At 34.4% G+C, this 21074-nt stretch overlaps 1 long non-coding RNA gene across 1 annotated transcript in view; it reads left to right on the plus strand.

The window, feature by feature from the left end:
- The first annotated feature begins 1893 nt into the window (after nucleotides 1-1893).
- The window catches only part of LOC128017538 (uncharacterized), an 89561-nt gene continuing 70380 nt past the window's right edge, over nucleotides 1894-21074 (plus strand). Inside the window, exon 1 of the long non-coding RNA XR_008184476.1 lies at nucleotides 1894-2426. This is a non-coding gene — a long non-coding RNA (uncharacterized LOC128017538). The remainder of the gene's footprint in view (nucleotides 2427-21074) is intronic.

A 21074-nucleotide genomic window follows, 5' to 3' on the forward strand; every position in this document is an offset into this window, starting at 1 on the left:
TGGCCATTGAAGTGGCATTGACTAAGCAAAAGGCGATTCTGGCAAATAAAGTAATTGAGGTGAATTCTAAATTAACGGAGGAGACCGCGACATCATTCAAGGCTGTCTTCCTGACCTATCAATTTGTGTCGATAAAGTATAATAGGGCATATTGTAGCTGTTATGTATCTTTGTAAGTCATTATATGTCCTTTTTTGAGGCACTCGTGTCGATAATGTATAATAGTGCATACACTTGTAGCTGTTGTAAGTCCTTATTTGAGGCATGCGCATGTGCACGACCTCCACCCCCGCCCCCCCCCCCCCCCCCCCCCAAAAAAAAAGAGGTGGGCTCCCCCAAAGGACACGGTATAGTTCGAACACTGAGTCTAAGCACATAATACTCAAACAGAGGGACAGAGTGAGATGAGATGTCTGACAGTTTTTTAATTTTCTGTTATCCATACAGTGTTGTAAAGTCGTGAAACTATCCATATTTACTCAGAATGACTTTTTTTCTGTATGAAAAAAGGTTTTGAAGTGTTTGGAATTTAATAATGCAGGACAATTAATAATTCCATTTTTACTGTCATTTAAAAAAATCTCCACGACAAAACCGTTCAAGCTATCCAAAATCCTTTGGCAATTTAAGTTGTTTAAAATGTTTTGGCATCATGTAGACAAAGTTTGGTGTGTATAGTGTTACTCTCCTCTGAGCAGTATGCATTAATTCACAGCTAAATGTAAAAAAAAATCCACATTCAAATCAAAATAGCTGACTTCCTGTTGATCGTAGCTGATGACTGTGAATTAGAAAGTTGTCCGTCTTGATAAGAACAATTTTTGTACCGAGTTTGGTATCTGTAGCTAAAACTAACCCCCCCACTTTTGACAAAAGGTGGCGCTATAGAGTGCCTCCTTCACGCCCTTTTAAAAGCTTTTGCCATGGTCTAACTATCTTTAATACTGATATTTGTTTCGAGTTTCATGTAAATCTGAGCTAGTTATCTGCCTAAAAATCACCAGAACAGAACATTCAAGTTTGACACGTTGCCATGGCAACACTATATTAGATATAAATATCCCCACAACAGATTTTCTTCGGCCGTGTTTTGTCATTATTCTGATGAAGTTTGAAGCAAATCAAGTAAAAATAAGATGCTGAATTCAAAGCGTTTTGAAAATGATTCACTTCCTGCTGCCAGTTGGTGGCGCTATAACTTTGACTCCTAATAGTCACATATATATGATCGGTATCATACAATGAACAAACCAATTAAGTTTGATCAAATTCAGGAAATGTATGTGGATGTTATTATACATTTCCTGTTTCTCCTTTCTCGCCATAATTTCAACGCCTCGCCACGGGCAAACCGTTCGAGATATCAAAAATCTCTTCGCAATTTAGCATCCCCAATGTCTTGAGATCGTGTTCACCGAGTTTGGTGGTGAACGGGTGGAGTTCCTCAGAGGAGTATATCAAATTCCAGAGCATGTGTTTTTCATAAAACCCTAAATAGCCAACTTCCTGTTGGGCGGAGCTTATGACATGCAGTGTGAAAGTTGTTTGGTTTGATGAGTTATATATATGTAACAAGTTTCATATGTATACGTGCAAGTATGCATGATATATGGCCCTCGGTACTACAGGGGGCGCTGTAGAGCCCCTGTGCCACGCCCGTGTATCAGACTCTGCCCGGCCCTAATGGCCGCAGGTTCCAAGGTGTGTGCCAATTTTCAAGAGTTTTTGAGCATGTTAAGGGCCCCAAAAGCCCCCGAAACCTTGAAGAAAAATAATAATAAATATAGCTGCAAGCAGCGATGGCGGGCTCAAGCCACCAATGCCATCGCCACCCCGGTGGCATCAGGTAAACTGTGCCCAGCAGGCACATGCATTCATAATATCCCTCTGGCAGTGAGGTTTTAAAGGATATGGCAGTTAAAGGGTTAATCCGAATCATCAAGACTTTAAAATCACATTCACAGAACAATATATATAACTTTAGTGACACTTTACAATAATATTTCATTTCTAAACATTATGTTAACATGAACAATATTTATATAGCATTCATTCATGTCAGTTAATATTCCAAACTTAAACATTAAAACATTGTTTTATTGTGATTTTTTTCCAAGCACATTTTACCAATTCCAAACCATATCAATCTTAATAACTACCATTATTTTTTATTTAATCATTTATGAGTGCTATACAATAGTCCAGGAAAGCTGGAAGAGAAAAACTCCTTATTTTCATGTGTGCAGAATTATTGGGCATGTTTTCTTTTACAGATGAAATGCGCTAAAAAAAGAGTTTTAACTCTGTAAAGCCTGTGAGAAATATCAAACACAAATGCAATACAGAAATTGATAAGTTAAGACTTGGCCATTGTACAAAAAATGCTGACTGGGTCATGAGGTCAGAAAAGAAGAAGAAAAAAACAGGTCAAGAAGAACTGACAAAAAGAATTGCAAAATAATTAGGAATTAATGTGAAGATTAATTTTTAGTCAATTCTGCAAGACAGGAGGTGGAATAAAAAAGAGCTCCTAAATCTTAATCCCGGATTCTGGAAGATATATTCCTCAAACCATCGGACAAGAGGAGGTGGTGCTGGTCCTTCACGAGTCACTCTAATCTGTTCATAAAGCCTATATATAAAGTCTTAATATATAGTATTTCACAATACTTCATGGTATTCTAATTAAATCATTTTTTTGAATCTTAGATCTCTCAGAACCTGACACAGAGTAATTCTGAGACTCCAGGAAAGTGCCAGTTCTGTAAAATGTTGGCACTGGAGACTAAATGCTCCCTGATAGTTTCACACCTAATTCACTTAACACACACACACACACACACACACACAAACACACACACACACACACACACACATTACCCACAGTGACAGAGGGACAGAGTTACATCAGATGTTTGATAGTTTTTTAATTTTCTATCATCCATATAGTGTTGTATAGTCATGAAACTATGCATATTTCCTCAGAATGACTTGTCTTCTATGTGTACATTTTTTTGAAGTGTTTAGAAGCTGCACTTTAAAAAAATAAAAAGACATTTACTGGTTACTTTTTTACTGTTATTTCAATAAATCACCAAGACAAAACCATTCAAGCTATCCAAAATTCATTCGCACCTGTTCTGTAAGATAAATTCTTTAAACAGTGGTAAAAGAGGATGTGGTGCTGATCCTTCAAGAGTCACTCAAAACGTATCTGTCCATAAAGCCTATAAAGAATTATTTCTTAATATACAGTTCACAATACTTCAGCTTGTTATTCTAATTAAGTGAGGGTCATTTTATCAGTAAATACATAAAATTCATATTATTTTTCTTTGAAAGATTTCTATAAATGATTTAAATTATACTCGTTTCTACAATAATTATTTAAAAGTAATCCTATAGCTCCATCTGGTGGCCATTATTGGTACTAAGAATTGCAAGCTTGATTTATAAGTTATGATAGTTTTAATTTTATGCTGTCTCTTGAAAATGATAAAGCTATGAAACTTACTGTGCTTCCTTCAAATGATGACTTCTACATATATAAAAAATTATGAAGAGTTGAAATTAAAATTTTTAAAGATATCGTAAAATAACTATTGTATTTTTTTATGTTACTTTAATAAATCGCTATGGCCACACCATTTAAGGTATCCTAAACCCTTTCGAAATTTAACATCTTCAGTATATTAGCATCATGTTGAAAAAGTTTGGTGTGAACTACTTATGTCTTCTCGGAGGAGTATGAATTCATTTTTACATGCTGATTTTATCATAAATCCACAATAAAATTTCTGAGTTCTGTATCAATCTGTGTTGTTGTTTGTTTATTTTTATTTTTTTTATTTTTCATAGGAAGATAACTGAAAAGATTACTCTCCTTTTTAATAAATGTGCTTATAAACCAAGAACAAGCTATTTATAGCTGTATTTATAAACTGCTTACTACTGACTATTAATATTGGGACAAGGCTTTATAAAGCATAAACTGACTATTTACTAATGAGTGCAGTTATTATAAAGTGTTACCAATGCATTTACTAATGTTAACAAATTAGACATTATTTTACAGTGTTATTAAATCCTTTAATGACTTATAAGCATTTGTGAAAGAAGCTTAGTCTTGATCTGTGAACTGAACAGTTTTACTGTTACATCCATGAGATTTTAAAAATGTAGATACATGTCATGTCACAGGATGGAATAGGTCAGTATCAAATGAGTTGAAATTATTATTTGCAGCACAAATAAGTATTTTTAGAATTTTGTTTTTAATTCCTGAAACTGTCAGAAAAGGATAAGGCCTAAGAGATTTCTTAAGCTGTAATGAAAACAGCAATGTTAGCAACAGCAACAAAAAATAACAATTTAAAATACATTTTTTTTCTGGTGATTAAAGAGATGATTAAGTCTCTCTCTCTCTCTCTCATTGTGTCTGCCACTCAGCTCATGCCCATCCCCCACTCACACACACACACTCACACACACACACATGCACTCAGTCAGCACACATACATTGCTCAAACAGAGGGACAGAGTGAGTTGAGATGTCTGACAGGTTTTTTTATTTTATTTTAATCATACAGTGTTGTAAGGTCATGAAACTATGCATATTTCCTCAGAATGATTTGATCTTTGTATGAATTTTTTTTTAAGTGTTTGGAAGCTGCAATTTAAAAATACAAGACAATTAATGATTCCCTTTTTACTGTCATTTCAAAAAATCACCACGACAAAACGGTTCAAGCTAACCAAAATCCGTTCGCAATTTAAGTTCCTCAATGTTTTTTCAACATGTAGACAAAGTTTGGTGAGTATAGTGAACATTTCCTCTGAGGAGAATGCATTAAATCAGAGCTCAATTTAAATATTCAAATCAAAATAGCCGACTTCCTGTTGGTCGTAGCTGATGACTGTGAATTAGAAAGTTGTCCGTCTTGATAAGAACAATTTATGTACCAAGTTTGGTGTCTGTAGCTAAAACTAAACCCCCCACTTTTGACAAAAGGTGGCGCTATAGCATGCCTCCTTCACGCCCTTTTAAAAGCTTTTCCCATTGTCTAGCTATCACTAATACTGATATGTGTTTTTAGTTTCATGTAAATCTGAGGTTGGTGTCTGCCTCAAACTCATCATAACAGAACATTCAAGTTTGACACGTTGCCATGGCAACGCCATATCAGATATCGATATCCCCACAACAGATTTACATCGGCCGTGTTTTGTCATTATTCTGATGAAGTTTTAAGTAAATCGAGTAAAAATAAGATGCTGAATTCAAAACATTTTGAAAATGACTCACTTCCTGCTGCCAGTTGGTGGCGCTATAACGTTGACTCTTAATAGTCACATATATACGATTGGTATCATACAACGAACAAACCAATGAAGTTTGATAAAATTCAGGAAATGTATGTGGATGTTATTAGACATTTCCTGTTTCTCATTTCTCGCCATAATTTCCACGCCTCGCTACGGGCAAACCGTTCAAGATATCAAAAATCCCCTCGCAATTTTTCGTCCCCAATGTCTTGAGATCATGTTCACCGAGTTTGGTGGCGAACGGGTTGAAAACCTCAGAGGAGTATTTCAAATTCCAGAGCATGCTTTTTATAAACAGCCCTGAATAGCTGACTTCCTGTTGGGCGGAGCCTATGACATAAAGTGTGAAAGTTGTTCGGCTCAATGAGATCTATAAGTGTACCGAGTTTCATATAAATACATGCAAGTCTGTGTCAGCTATGGTTCAAGATTTCTGAAGGTGTTCCAGGGGGCGCTGTAGAGTCCCTGTGCCACGCCCGGGTCCCAGCCTCTGCGCCGTCCTGATGGCCGCAGATTCCAATGTGTGTGCCAATTTTCAAGAGTTTTTGAGCATGTTAAGGCCCCTAAAAACCCCCGGAAGGTTAAATAAAAAATAAAAAAAATAATAAGAATAATCCTTAGAAGAACAATAGGGCTCTTCGCCCCTTCGGGCTTGAGCCCTAATAATAATAATAACAAATAATCCTAAGGAAAACAATAGGGCTCTCGCCCTCCAGGCTTGAGCCCTAATAATAATAATAATAATAATAAAAAATAATCCTAAGGAAAACAATAGGCCTCTCGCCCTTTGGGCTTGAGCCCTAATAACAAATAATCCTAAGGAAAACAATAGGGCTCTCGCCCTCCAGGCTTGAGCCCTAATAATAATAATAATAATAATAATAACAAATAATCCTAAGGAAAACAATAGGGCTCTCGCCCTCCAGGCTTGAGCCCTAATAAATAATAAATATAGCTGCAAGCAGCGATGGCAGGCTCAAGCCATCAGTGCAACGCCACCACTGTGGCATCAAGTAAATTGTGCTCAGCGGGCACATGCATTCACGATAGTCTTCTGGCAGTCAGATTTTAAGGGATACAGCAGTTGAAGGGTTAATCCGAATCATCTAGACTTTGAAATCACATTCACAGAACCATATATATAACTTTAATAACACTTTACAATAATATTTCATTCATAAACATTAACTATGTTAACATGAACAATAATTATTTTAAGAATTAACAATAATTAGGTTAATACTTGACCACTGGACAAAAAATGGTGACTGGGTCACGGGGGCAGAAGAAAAAAAAAACAGTGAAGAAATGACAAAAAGAATTGCAAAAGAATTAAGAATTAATGTGAAGATTATTTTTTTGTCAATTCTGCAAGACAGACCTTTCAGGATAGGAGATGGAATAAAAATAAGCTCCTAAATCTCATGCCAGATTCTGGAAGATATATTCCTCAAAGGTTCGTACAAGAGTCACTCAGAACCCATCTGTTCATAAAGCCTATATATATAAAGTCTCAATATATAGTATTTCACAATACTTCATGCTATTCTAATTAAGTCATTTTTGGGATCTTTTAAGTCTCTCAGAACCTGACACCTTGTAATTCTGGAGACTCCAGGAAAGTTGCAGCTCTGAAAAATTGTGGTACTGTAGACTAAATGCTCCCTGATAGTTTTACATCTAATTCTTCACTTTAATTATTAATTATTTTGCAGTTAATGTGTTTCTGTTCTTCTCCACTTGTTTTTTTTCTGACCTCTGTGACCCAGTAAGCATTTTGCTGTCCAGTGGTCATGTCTTAACTCTGCAATTACTGTACTGTACTTATTTTGAATATTTCTCATGGGGATCTAATAATTTGGGATTTTCAGTCTGAGTTAAACCTTTGTTTTTGGCTCATTTTATCAGTAAAGGAAAAAATGCCTAATATTTCTTCACACCTGAATATAAGGAGTTTTTTTCTTTTCCAGTCTTCATGGTCAACTACGTATATATCACAATCGTTGCCTTCTCTAGTGCAGCTCAACCAATTTACATCCCATTCGTCCGTATTTGTGATATCACAAATTCTGGAAAATATTTGTTGTAGTCCAAACAAGTTGTTCGTTGTTATTTTCTAAAATGTGATTTTTGTTAAATAAAATTTTTCCTATTGAATTGGACTTTGAGCTTTGAATCTTTGCAGAACTTTTTTATGCTGAAACAACAACATTACAGACTAACTAAAGTTGAAAGTGTGAAACAGCATAATAGCACTCCTTTCATAGGCATTATTAAGTATTTAATAAATACAGCTATAAATGTTTTGTTCTTGAGCACATCTATAAAGTTCAATCATTGTATTTTCATACTTTTTAAGGATCTTTCTATCATTTATGAATTAAGTTATTTACAAAAATGAAATATAAACAAATGCAATATATATATATAAATATATATATAAATATTAATATATCTATATATATATATATATCTATATATATATATATATATATATATATATATATATACATATATATATATATATATATATATATATATATATATATATATATATATATAAATAATGTACTGGCTTTCCAATGCCGTTGCCATTGATAATAGGAGTAAGCAAGTTTAGAACACCTACAAACAAGAGTCCATGCAGACGGATGTAGATGCATAACTCTTAAATTCAGATAAATGTCATGTCACAGGATGTCACAGGTCAGTATCAAATGAGTTTGGAATTATTATTTGCAGCACAAATAAGGATTCTTAGGATGTTTTTAAATCCATAAAACTATCAGAAAAGGATAAGGCCTAAGATATTTCTTAGGCTATAATTAAAGGGGGAAAAAAACACCACCATTAGCAACAACAAAAACAATAAACATTTAAAATACTGATTTTCCCCCCCTGATGATTAAAGAGATGATTAGGTCTCTCTCTCTCTCTGTCTCTCTCTCTGCCAGATAGCCCCTCCCCTCCCTACAATTCACACACACTGTCAGTCACCAAAAATTCTGTCAGTCACCAACCCCCTCACACTCCCCCTCCCTCTCCCCCTACCTTCCCTCACACAGACAGAGTGGCCAGAGTGAGATCATGTCAGTTAAAAAGTCTGACAGTTTTTTAATTTTCTGTTGTCCATACAGTGTTGTAAAGTCATGAAACTATGCATATTTCCTCAGAATGATTTGATCTCTGTATGAAAAAATGCTTTGAAATGTTTGGAAGCTGCAATTTAAAAATACAAGCCAATTAATGATTCCCTTTTCACTGTCATTTCAAAAAATCACCACGACAAAACCGTTCAAGCTAACCAAAATCCATTCGCAATTTAAGTTCCTCAATGTTTTTGCAACATGTAGTCAAAGTTTGGTGTGTAATTCACAAAATAATTTTCCCAAAAATCCATATTTAAATCAAAATAGCGGACTTCCTGTTGGTTGTAGCTTATGACTGTGAATTAGAAAGTTGTCCGTCTTGATAAGAACAATTTATGTACCAAGTTTGCTGTCTGCAGCTAAAACTAAATAAAATGCATTATTAGTATTATTATTATTATTACTATTATTATTAGCTATACACTTGATAAAAAATAAATAAATATAAACTTATGCAATTGTATATATATATATATATATATATATATATATATATATATATACATAAATTCAAGTGTACAGTTTTCTTTTATTGCATCTTGAAATAAATATTTCTGAGTTCTGTGTTTATTTATTTATTATTATTATTTTTTTTAATTTTGGGAAGATTACAGCCTTTAATCTCCTCAAAATAAATGTGCATATATACCATGAACAATTTAATTATAGCTGTATTTATAAAATGCTTACTAAAATATTAATTTTGGGAGAAGTCTATATAAAGCATGAACTGACTATTTACTAATGCTTAGCTAAGGAGTGCAGCTATTATGAAGTGTTACCAATGCATTTACTAATGTTAACAATTGAGACATTATTTTAAAGTGTTACCAAATCCTTAAATAATATAAAAGTGTTTTGTTATGATTTCATTAACCTATAAGCATTTGTGAAATAGTTAAATAGCTTGCATCACAGCTTAGTCTTCATCTGTGAGCTGAACAGGTTTACTGTTACATCCATGAGATTATGTAAATTCAAATAAATGTCATGTCACAGGGTTTCAGAGGTCAGTATCAAATGAGTTTGAAATTATAATTTGCAGCACAAGTATTTTTAGATTTTTTTTTTAATCCCTGAAACTGTCAGAAAAGGATAAGGCCTAAGAGATTTCTTAAGCTGTAATGAAAACAGCACAATTAGCAACAACAACAAAAAAAATAACAATTTAAAATACAGTTTTTTTCTGGTGATTAAAGAGATGTTTAAGTCTCTCTCTCTCTCTCTCTGTCTGTCTGCCACTCAGCTCACACCCCTCCCCCACTCTCACACACACACACACACACACACACACACACACAGACACACACACAGTCAGCACACATACATTCCTCACACAGAGTGACAGAGTGAGATCAGATGTCTGACAGTTTTTTAATTTTCTTTTAATCATACAATGCTGTAAAGTTATGAAACTATGCATATTTCCTCAGAATCACTGGTTTTCTAAATGAAAAATGTTTTTTTAAAGGTTTGGAAGCTGCAATTTAAAAATACAAGACGATTAATGTTTCACTTTTTACTGTTATTTCAAAAAATCACCACCACAAAACCGTTCAAGCTATCCAAAATTCATTCGCAATTTAAGTTCCTCAATGTTTTTTCTTCATGTAGACAAAGTTTGGTGTGTATAGTGTACTTCCCCTGTGAGGAGTATGCATTAATTCTCAAAAGAATATTCAAAAAAATCCATATTCAAGTCAAAATAGCCAACTTCCTGTTGGTCGTAGCTTATGACTGTGAATTAGAAAGTTGTCCGTCTTGATAAGAACAATTTATGTACCAAGTTTGGTGTCTGTAGCTAAAACTAATCCCCCCACTTTTGACAAAAGGTGGTGCTATAGAGTGCCTCTTCCACGCCCTTTTAAAAGCTTTTGCCATGGTCTAGCTATCTTTAATACTGATATCTGTTTCGAGTTTCATGTAAATCTGAGCTAGTTATCTGCCTAAAAATCACCAGAACAGAACATTCAAGTTTGACACGTTGCCATGGCAACACTATATTAGATATAAATATCCCCACAACAGATTTTCTTCGGCCGTGTTTTGTCATTATTCTGATGAAGTTTGAAGCAAATCAAGTAAAAATAAGATACTGAATTCAAAGCGTTTTGAAAATGATTCACTTCCTGATGCCAGTTGGTGGCGCTATAACTTTGACTCCTAATAGTCACATATATATGATCGGTATCATACAATGAACAAACCAATTAAGTTTGATCAAATTCAGGAAATGTATGTGGATGTTATTAGACATTTCCTGTTTCTCATTTCTCGCCATAATTTCAACGCCTCGCCACGGGCAAACCGTTCAAGATATCAAAAATCTCTTAGCAATTTAGCATCCCCAATGTCTTGAGATCGTGTTCACCGAGTTTTGTGGTGAACGGGTGGAGTTCCTCAGAGGAGTATATCAAATTCCAGAGCATGTGTTTTTCATAAAACCCTAAATAGCCAACTTCCTGTTGGGCGGAGCTTATGACATGCAGTGGGAAAGTTGTTTGGTTTGATGAGTTCTATATATGTACCAAGTTTCATATGTATACGTGCAAGTATGTATGATATATGGCCCTCAGTACTACAGCGGGCGCTGTAGAGCCCCTGTGCCACGCCCGTGTATCAGACTCTGCCCGGCCCTAATGGCCGCAGGTTCCAAGGTGTGTGCCAATTTTCAAGAGTTTTTGAGCATGTTAAGGGCCCCAAAAGCCCCCGAAACCTTGAAGAAAAATAATAATAATAATAATAATAATAACAAATAATCCTAAGGAAAACAATAGGGCTCTCGCCCTCCAGGCTTGAGCCCTAAATATAGCTGCAAGCAGCGATGGCGGGCTCAAGCCACCAATGCCATCGCCACCCCCGGTGGCATCAGGTAAACTGTGTCCAGCGGGCACATGCATTCAAAATATCCCTCTGGCAGTGAGGTTTTAAAGGATATGGCGGTTAAAGGGTTAATCCGAATCATCTAGACTTTAAAATCACATTCACAGAACAATATATATATATATATATATTTAGTAACACTTTACCATAAGATTTCATTTATAAACATTATGTTAACATGAACAATATTTATATAGCATTCATTCATGTCAGTTAATATTCCAAACTTAAACATTAAAACATTGTTTTATTGTGATTTTTTTCCAAGCACATTTTACCAATACCAAACCATATCAATCTTAATAACTACTAGGGATGTCAAATTTCGATTATTTCCATGATCGATCGTCGTTTAAATTAACGATCAATTAATCGATTAATCGTTAACCATAATACTGCAAAATGCGTCTATTGCAGGCACGCAGTCAGCGGTATGACAGGATGTGCAAAAGCCACACACACACACACACAAAACGCTTTCTCACTTGAATTAAAGAGGTTTTAGTCTGAATAAAATGCTAGTAGCAGGATTATAAAATGAATAGATGCGATTATGATCATTTGATAAAATGAAGAGAGCGCGCCATACTTTTGAGGTCATTTTACTTTGTTGACAGTTTCCAATCCCGCACGGAGAACGCTGAACGCACCTCTTTAAATGGTTTTGTGGTGCTCGTTGTTGTATTTTAAAGCACAATTGCAATGTTTTCAACTGACATTATTGTTTTTAAAATAAAATTATCCGAAATGTGGAGGGCGTGTGACTGCGCTGCACATTAAGTGAACTACATCGGCGCTGCTGCACCAAAACACAGTTACTCACATTAATTTGATCCTGCTGGATTCTGTCCTAGAAAATGCAGATTTTTAAAAATCCAGCATACAGCGCATTAGATCGTGACAGTGCATGCGTGCAGACAAGGATGAGCGAGCGCGGCTTTGGCTAGATTTATTTGGAGGTTATTGCTCATGTCTCATTCGGCACAAATCGAAATGTTTCCATATTCGCAATGTATTTGAATGTTAAACTATTATTTATAATGTAAACTAGGCTTGTACTTAACACGCATTCACATATAGACGGAAAAGATGATCCTCTTCATATGAGCAAAAACGTCCTTGGCATAACAGCAGAGTGGACCGGTATACTACGGTCTATTTAAACTGACCAGTGTAACCTTTTAATGTTTAGTTGACTATTTTATTTTGATAATGAACAGACTGCGATGTAAGTTTGAATCGCTAGAATATACGTGTGCAGCAGGCTCCGGCGCGATCGAAACAGCTGAGACATTAAAAAAATATATATTTTCTGCAAAAGTGTTTACTTTCATTTGTGCACACTCACAATACAAACAGAAGATTTGTGCTCTTGTAAAATAAAGCAAACAAACAGAATGCGTTGTCATCCTTTTTTTTTTTTTTTTTTGTGAACTTATGGAGCGCCCACACTTCTGTTTTAAATCCGTTAATCTTAATTATTTAAGTCGGATATATTTCGCATAGCCTATTTAAAAAACAAAACAAAAAAAAAAAAACAAAAAAAACAAAAAAAACATGAAAACAAATTGTTATTTTTATGTTGGGCCTATTACTTAGTAGGCTATAAATTTTCCTTAAAGCATCCCATTTTGTCCCAGGGCTTAGAACCTGTGCCCTAGTCAGGTCCATGCAGAAACTTGTGAACGATGCTCGGCGTCACCGTTTAGTGACAGCAGTGAATGCTCCAGGAATGTGTCGGTCACAGCGCCTATTAATCGCTGTTTTGAATCCAGCAATTATTTATTTAGAAATTATAAGATCTGATTATGACAAGTGTGGTATAAAAGCTTTGTTTATTAGAGGAATAATAGGTTAACTGGAAAATGTTAGATCGCGACCATGCTTCTGGACCCCATAGTCTTCATTTACGCGGCTTTGTTCTGGTTTGCCGGTTGGTCACGAATTTGCACAAATTCAGTATATTTAGGCATTGTTTCTTTTCCTAAATCTTCATAGTCTAACCCTCTAATTTCCCAGGTTTATTTTATTATCTTTCAATCATGGGTTATTTATGCGACTGGCTAAATGTATTTGTTTTTATAACTATAATGCATAAACTATGAAACTATACTAAATGTATAAAAAAGTACAAGTTATTATTTTCCAATGTTTTTTATTTAATTAAATTATTATTATTATTTTTTTTTTTTTTTTTGGATTTACATTTAAAAAAATTAGCCTTCGGAAATCATTCTAAACAGCTTGAATAAAACCTGTCAATATTTATTATAGACCACTATAACTGTGTATAATCTAACAAACGAGTTTATTATGAAAATAAAAGCTTGTACACCAGATAAATTGGACGATAAAGAAATTGCTAACAATAGTATAATAAGGCATGTTTTAGGTTTTTAGGCGTTTAAATGCAGAAATGGACAAATCAAATGTAAAATAAAATGTAATTGATTTAATTAAATATAGATTAAGTCTTGTTAGAGCAAAATAATAAATAAATACGTACACACATTAAAAAAGCAGCCAAGATGAATGAGTTTAATTTTTTATATAGATTAAAATTGAAGACAGAAGCAGCTGGTATATGCGGTTACTTAATATTAAAATCCAGTAGATCCACTTCAGATTTATTTCTCAACAGTTTATGTTCACGTGGCTGTTTTTGTTTATATTAAACAAGCTATTATGTATTTTGAAATAATCTTGTCCGTGATGTGTTCGTTCTTACGACGAAAGGCAGAATCCTGCAGCTCGAGAGAGATCTATGTTATTCTGCCAGTCGCGTTTTCAAATAGTCTTGCACACTTAAACGGGTCACAAACACCTGCATTTAGCTCGTGTTGTGTTATAATGGATGTATTGTGTGCATTTATGGCAATAATTTATTTTAAAAAGCTCTTAAACAAGAATAAATTCGTTAGTTTTGAACTTGTGACACTGTGCGCGCTGATCGGAGGCAGTGATTTCAGATAGGCAGCCGCGAATATTTCATTTTCACACAAACAGTTCAAAAACATCTTAATTTAGCTCTTGGTGTGCTCTAATTGGTGAATTGTGTGATATCGCTCCAATACTTTATTTTTAATAGCTATAAAACAAGAATAAACTCGTTTTTTTCTGAGCTCGTCATTCCACACGCTCCTGCTCAGAGCGGTGATTCATCTCTCGTGTTTCTCACGTATCACTGACCACATATCAATTATTAATGAGCCCTGACCTGATAATAATCATATATGTTGGTTTAGCTTGTCAGTGTGAATTAAATCCAAGTATTTATTTGTATTTTAACCGATTTAAAAGTGAAACCAAAAGACAGTCTCCTCCCTTTTTTAATCCGGTAACTGCACCTGTAGGGGCGCATTTTCTCTCAGACAATGGAAGTCTAAGCACACACACTCAAACAGATGGTCAGAGTGATATGAGATGTCTGACAGTTTTTTAATTTTCTGTTATCCATACAGTGTTGTAAAGTCATGAAACTATGCATATTTACTCAGAATAACTTTTTTTCTGTATGAAAAAAGGTTTTGAAGTGTTTGGAATTTAAAAATGCAGGAAAATTAATAATTCCATCTTTATTGTCATTTTAAAAAATCACCACGACAAAACCATCCAAGCTATCCAAAACCCATTCACAATTTAAGTTCCTCAATTTTTTTTTCAACATGTGCACCAAGTTTGGTGTGTATAGTGTTACTCTCCTCTGAGCAGTATGCATTAATTCACAGCTAAATGTAAAAAACAATCCACATTCAAATCAAAATAGCCGACTTCCTGTTGGTCGTAGCTGATGACTGTGAATTAGAAAGTTGTCCGTCTTGATAAGAACAATTTTTGTACTGAGTTTGGTGTCTGTAGCTAAAACTAACCCCCTCACTTTTGACAAAAGGTGGCGCTATAGAGTGCCTCTTCCACGCCCTCTTATGAACTTTTGCCAGTGTCTAGCTGTCACTAATACTGATATGTGTTGTGAGTTTGATGAAATTCTAAGCATGTTATATGCCTCAAAATCACCTGAGAAGTATTCCAGTTTGACATGTTGCCACGGCAACAATATTTTTAGATATCAATATCCCCCCAGCAGATTTATATCGGCTGTGTTTTAACATTATTCTGATGAAGTTTGAAGCAAATCGAGTAAAAATAAGATGCTGAATTCAAAGCATTTTGAAAATGACACACTTCCTGCTGCCAGTTAGTGGCGCTATAACTTTGACTCCTAATAGTCACATATATGTGATCGACATCATACAATGAATAATCTGATGAAGTTTGATTAAAATTAGGAAATGTATGTGGATGGTATTAGACACTTCCTGTTTCTCAATTCTCGCCATAAATTCAACGCCTCGCTACGAGCAAACCGTTCGAGATATCAAAAATCCCCTGGCAATTTTTCATCCCCAATTTCTTGAGATCATGTTGACCGAGTTTGGTGGCAATCGAGTAAAAAACCTATGACAAGTATATCAAATTCCAGAGCATGCACTTTTTACATAACTCTAAATAGCTGACTTCCTGTTGGGCGGAGCCTATGACATGCAATACGCAAGTTGTTCGGCACGATGAGATCTATATGTGTACTGAGTTTCATATTAATACGTGCAAGTATGTGTGAGCTATACATCAATATTTATGACTGTGTTCCAGGGGGCGCCATAGAGCCCCTGTGCCACGCCCGGGTCCCAACCTCTGCAGGCTCCTAAAGGCCACAGATCCAAAGGTGTGTGCAAATTTTCAAGAGTTTTTGAGTATGTTAAGGACTCCAAAAGCCCCCACAACTTTGACGACAAATATGAATAATAAACCCTAAATAGCCAACTTCCTGTTGGGCGGAGCCTATGATATGCAATACGAAAGTTGTTTGTATTGATGAGTTCTATATGTGTACCGAGTTTTGTACGTCTACGTACAAGTATGTATGATACATGGCCCTCCATATTCCAGGGGGCGCTGTAGAGCCCCTGTGCCACGCCCGTGTATCAGTCTCTGCCCGGCCCTAATGGCCGCAGGTTCCAATGTGTGTGCCAATTTTCAAGACTTTTTAAGCATGTTAAGGGCCCCAAAAGCCCCCGTAACGTTAGAAAAAAATTATAATAATAATAATAATAATAATAATAATAAAAAATAATCCTAAGGAAAACAATAGGGCTCTCGCCCTCCAGGCTTGAGCCCTAATAATAATAATAATAATAATAATAATAACAAATAATCCTAAGGAAAACAATAGGGCTCTCGCCCTCCAGGCTTGAGCCCTAATAAATATAGCTGCAAGCAGCGATGGCGGGTTCAAGCCACCAATGCCATCGCCACCCCGGTGGGATCAGGTAAACTGTGCCCAGCGGGCACATGCATTCACAATATCCCTCTGGCAGTGAGGTTTTAAAGGATACGCCAGATAAAGGGTTAATCCGAATCATCTAGACTTTAAAATCACATTCACAGAACAATATATATTTAACTTTAGTAACACTTTACAATAAGATTTCATTTGTAAACATTATGTTAATATGAACAATATTTATATAACATTCATTCATGTCAGTTCATATTCCAAAATTAAACATTAAAACATTGTTTTATTGTGATTTTTTTTCCAAGCACATTTGACCAATTCCAAACCATATCAATCTTAATAACTACCATTATTTTTCATTTAATCATTTATGAGTGCTATACAATAGTCCAGGAAAGCTGGAAGAGAAAAACTCCTTATATTCATGTGTGCAGAATTATTAGGCATGTTTTCTTTTACAGATGAAATGCGCTAAAAAAAGAGTTTTAACTCAAACTGTAAAGTCGAAAATTATGAAATACCCATGATAAATATCAAACACACATGCAATACAGAAATGGATAAGTTAAGACTTGACCATTGTACAAAAAATGCTGACTGGGTCATGAGGTCAGAAAAGAAGAAGAAAAAAACAGGTCAAGAAGAACTGACAAAAAGAATTGCAAAATAATTAGGAATTAATGTGAAGATTAATTTTTAGTCAATTCTGCAAGACAGACTTTCAGGAAAGGAGGTGGAATAAAAATGAGCTCCTCAATCTTAATCCCGGATTCTGGAAGATATATTCCTCAAACCATCGGACAAGAGGAGGTGGTGCTGGTCCTTCACGAGTCACTCTAATCTGTTCATAAAGCCTATATATAAAGTCTTAATATATAGTATTTCACAATACTTCATGGTATTCTAATTAAATCATTTTTTGGAATCTTAGATCTCTCAGAACCTGACACATTGTAATTCTGAGACTCCAGGAAAGTGTCAGTTCTGTAAAATGTTGGCGCTGGAGACTAAATGCTCCCTGATAGTTTCACACCTAATTCATTTAACACACACACACACACACACACACACACACACATTACCCACAGTGACAGAGGGACAGAGTGACATCAGATGTATGATAGTTTTTTAATTTTCTATCATCCATATAGTGTTGTATAGTCATGAAACTATGCATATTTCCTCAGAATGACTTGTCTTCTATGTGTACATTTTTTTGAAGTGTTTATAAGCTGCACTTTAAAAAAATAAAATACATTTACTGGTTACTTTTTTACTGCTATTTAAAAAAAAATCACCACGACAAAACCATTCAAGCTATCCAAAATTCATTCGCACCTCTTCTGTAAGATAAATTCTTTAAACAGTGGTAAAAGAGGATGTGGTGCTGATCCTTCAAGAGTCTCTGAAAACGTATCTGTCCATAAAGCCTATAAAGAATTATTCTTAATATACAGTTCACAATACTTCAGCTTGTTTTTCTAATTAAGTGAGGGTCATTTTATCAGTAAAATACATAAAATTCATATTATTTTTCTTTGAAAGATTTCTATAAATGATTTAAATCATACTTGTTTCTACAATAATTATTTAAAAGTAATCCTATAGCTCCATCTGGTGGCCATTATTGGTACTAAGAATTGCCAGCTTGATTTATAAGTTATGATAGTTTTAATTTTATGCTGGCTCTTGAAAATGATAAAGCTATGAAACTTACTGTGCTTCCTTCAAATGATGACTTCTACGTATATAAAAAATTATGAATAGTTGGAATTAAACATTTTAAAGATATAGTAAAATAACTATTGTATTTTTTTATGTTACTTTAATAAATCGCTATGGCCACACCATTTAAGGTATCCTAAACCCATTCGCAATTTAACATCTTCAGTATATGGCTTCATGTTAAAACAGTTTGGTGTGAACTACTTGTGTCTTCTCGGAGGAGAATTAATTCATTTACAGGCTGAGTTTATCATAAATCCACAATAACATTTCTGAGTTCTGTATCAATCTGTGTTGTTGTTTGTTTATTTTTATTTTATTTATTTTTCATAGGAAGATAACTGACCCTTTACTCTCCTTTTTAATAAATGTGCTTATAAACCAAGAACAAGCTATTTATAGCTGTATTTATAAACTGCTTACTACTGACTATTAATATTGGGACAAGGCTTTATAAAGAATGAACTGACTATTTACTAATGAGTGCAGTTATTATAAAGTGTTATCAATGCATTTGCTAATGTTTACAAATTAGACATTATTTTACAGTGTTATCAAATCCCTTAAATGATTTGTAAGTGTTTTGTAATGATTTTATTGACCTACAAGCATTTGTGAAAGTTCTGCTTGCATTACAGCTTAGTCTTGATCTGTGAGCTGAACAGATTTACTGTTACATCCATGAGATTATGTAAATTCAAATAAATATCATGTCACAGGATGTCAGAGGTCAGTATCAAATTAATTTGAAATTATTATTTGCAGCACAAATAAGGTTTTTTAGGATTTTTAAAAATCCCTAAAACTGTCAAAAAAGGATAAGGCCTAAGATTTCTATGTGAGTGGCTAAATTTATTTGTTTTTATAACTATAATGCATAAACTATAAAATTATACAAAATGTATAAAAAAGTACAACAGTTATTCTTTTCCAATGTTTTTTATTTATTTAAACTTTTTTTTTTTTTTTTTTTTTGGATTTACATTTTAAAAAATTAGCCTACTGCATTCATTCTAAACAGCTTGAATAAAACCTGTTAATATTTATTATAGACCACTGTAACTGTGTATAATCTAACAAACAAGTTTATTATGAAAATAAAAGTGTACACCAGATAAATTGGACGATAAAGAAATTGCTAACAATAGTATAATAGAGCATGTTTTAGGTTTTTAGGCGTTTAGATGCAGAAATGGACAAATCAAATGTAAAATAAAATGTAATTGATTTAATTAAATATAGATTAAGTCTTGTTAGAGCAAAATAATAAATAAATACGTACACATATTAAAAAAGTAGCCAAGATGAATGAGTTTAATTTTTTATATAGATTAAAATTGAAGACAGAAGCAGCTGGTATATGCGGTCACTTAATATTAAAATCCAGTAGATCCACTTCAGATTTATTTCTCAACAGTTTATGTTCACGTGGCTGTTTTCGTTTATATTCGCCAAGCAATTGTGTATTTTGAAATAATCTTGTCCGTGATGTGTTCGTTCGTACGACGAAGGCAGAATCCTGCAGCTCGAGAGATATGTTATTCTGCCAGTCGCGTTTTCAAGTAGTCTTGCACACTTAAACGGGTCACAAACACCTGCATTTAGCTCTTGTGTTATAATGGGTGTATTGTGTGCATTTATGGCAATATTTTATTTGAAAAAGCTCTTAAACAAGAATAAATTCGTTTGTTTTGAACTTGTGACACTGTAAGCGCTGATCGGAGGCGGTGATTTCAGTTAGGCAGCCGCGAATATTTCATTTTCACACAAACAGTTCAAAAACATCTGAATTTAGCTCTTGGTGTGCTCTAATTGGTGAATTGTGTGATATCGCTTTAATATTTTATTTGTTAAAGCTATAAAACAAAAATAAACTCGTTTTTCTGAGCTCGTCATTCCACACGCTCTTGCTCAGAGCGGTGATTCATCTCTCGTGTTTCTCACGTATCACTGACCACACATCAATTATTAATGAGCCCTGACCCGGTAATAATCATATATGTTGGTTTAGCTTGTCAGTGTGAATTAAATCCAAGTATTATTTTGTATTTTAACCGATTTAAAAATGAAACTAAAAGAGAGTCTCCTCCCTTTCAGTCGAATTTCCCTTTAAGGAATTGAACCTGTAGGGGCGCATTTTCTCTCAGACAATGTAAGTCTCAGCAAGTATCCCAGAGTGCAGTCTGGACGATGGGGCGGGGCGACACGTTGGGGCGGAGCGACACGTGTCGCCCCGCCCACCTCAGCGGTTATTGGTTTATGATTAAGATTAGTTTATTGGTGTACAGATGAGTGACGATTTTACAGTTTATTGGTATAGAGAATTATGACGCTATTAGCAGGATTGGAATGCGGAAGTAGACACTCAGATGAATGAACTTTTAATATAAATTAAAAAGTGAATATAAATGTTGTGTTTTTGCATTTATTGTTGCATTTCCACAACATCCCGTATAAATACAAAGAGTTTTGGATTACGACGAACAGAATAGAAATAAATGGTCTACTCCCTCAACGGCTGTAGACGCTACCTCGGCATTACTCGCTGGTTTGAAAATGATACGGCAATATTATGCGAAGTATGGTTATGTAGATAGTCATGGAGTACCTTGATTTATATATTCAAATTATATATACATACATATATATATATATATATATATATATATATATATATATATATATATGTATATGTA

The sequence above is a fragment of the Carassius gibelio genome, chromosome A1, assembly GCF_023724105.1.
Source record: "Carassius gibelio isolate Cgi1373 ecotype wild population from Czech Republic chromosome A1, carGib1.2-hapl.c, whole genome shotgun sequence".
Taxonomy (NCBI): domain Eukaryota; kingdom Metazoa; phylum Chordata; class Actinopteri; order Cypriniformes; family Cyprinidae; genus Carassius; species Carassius gibelio.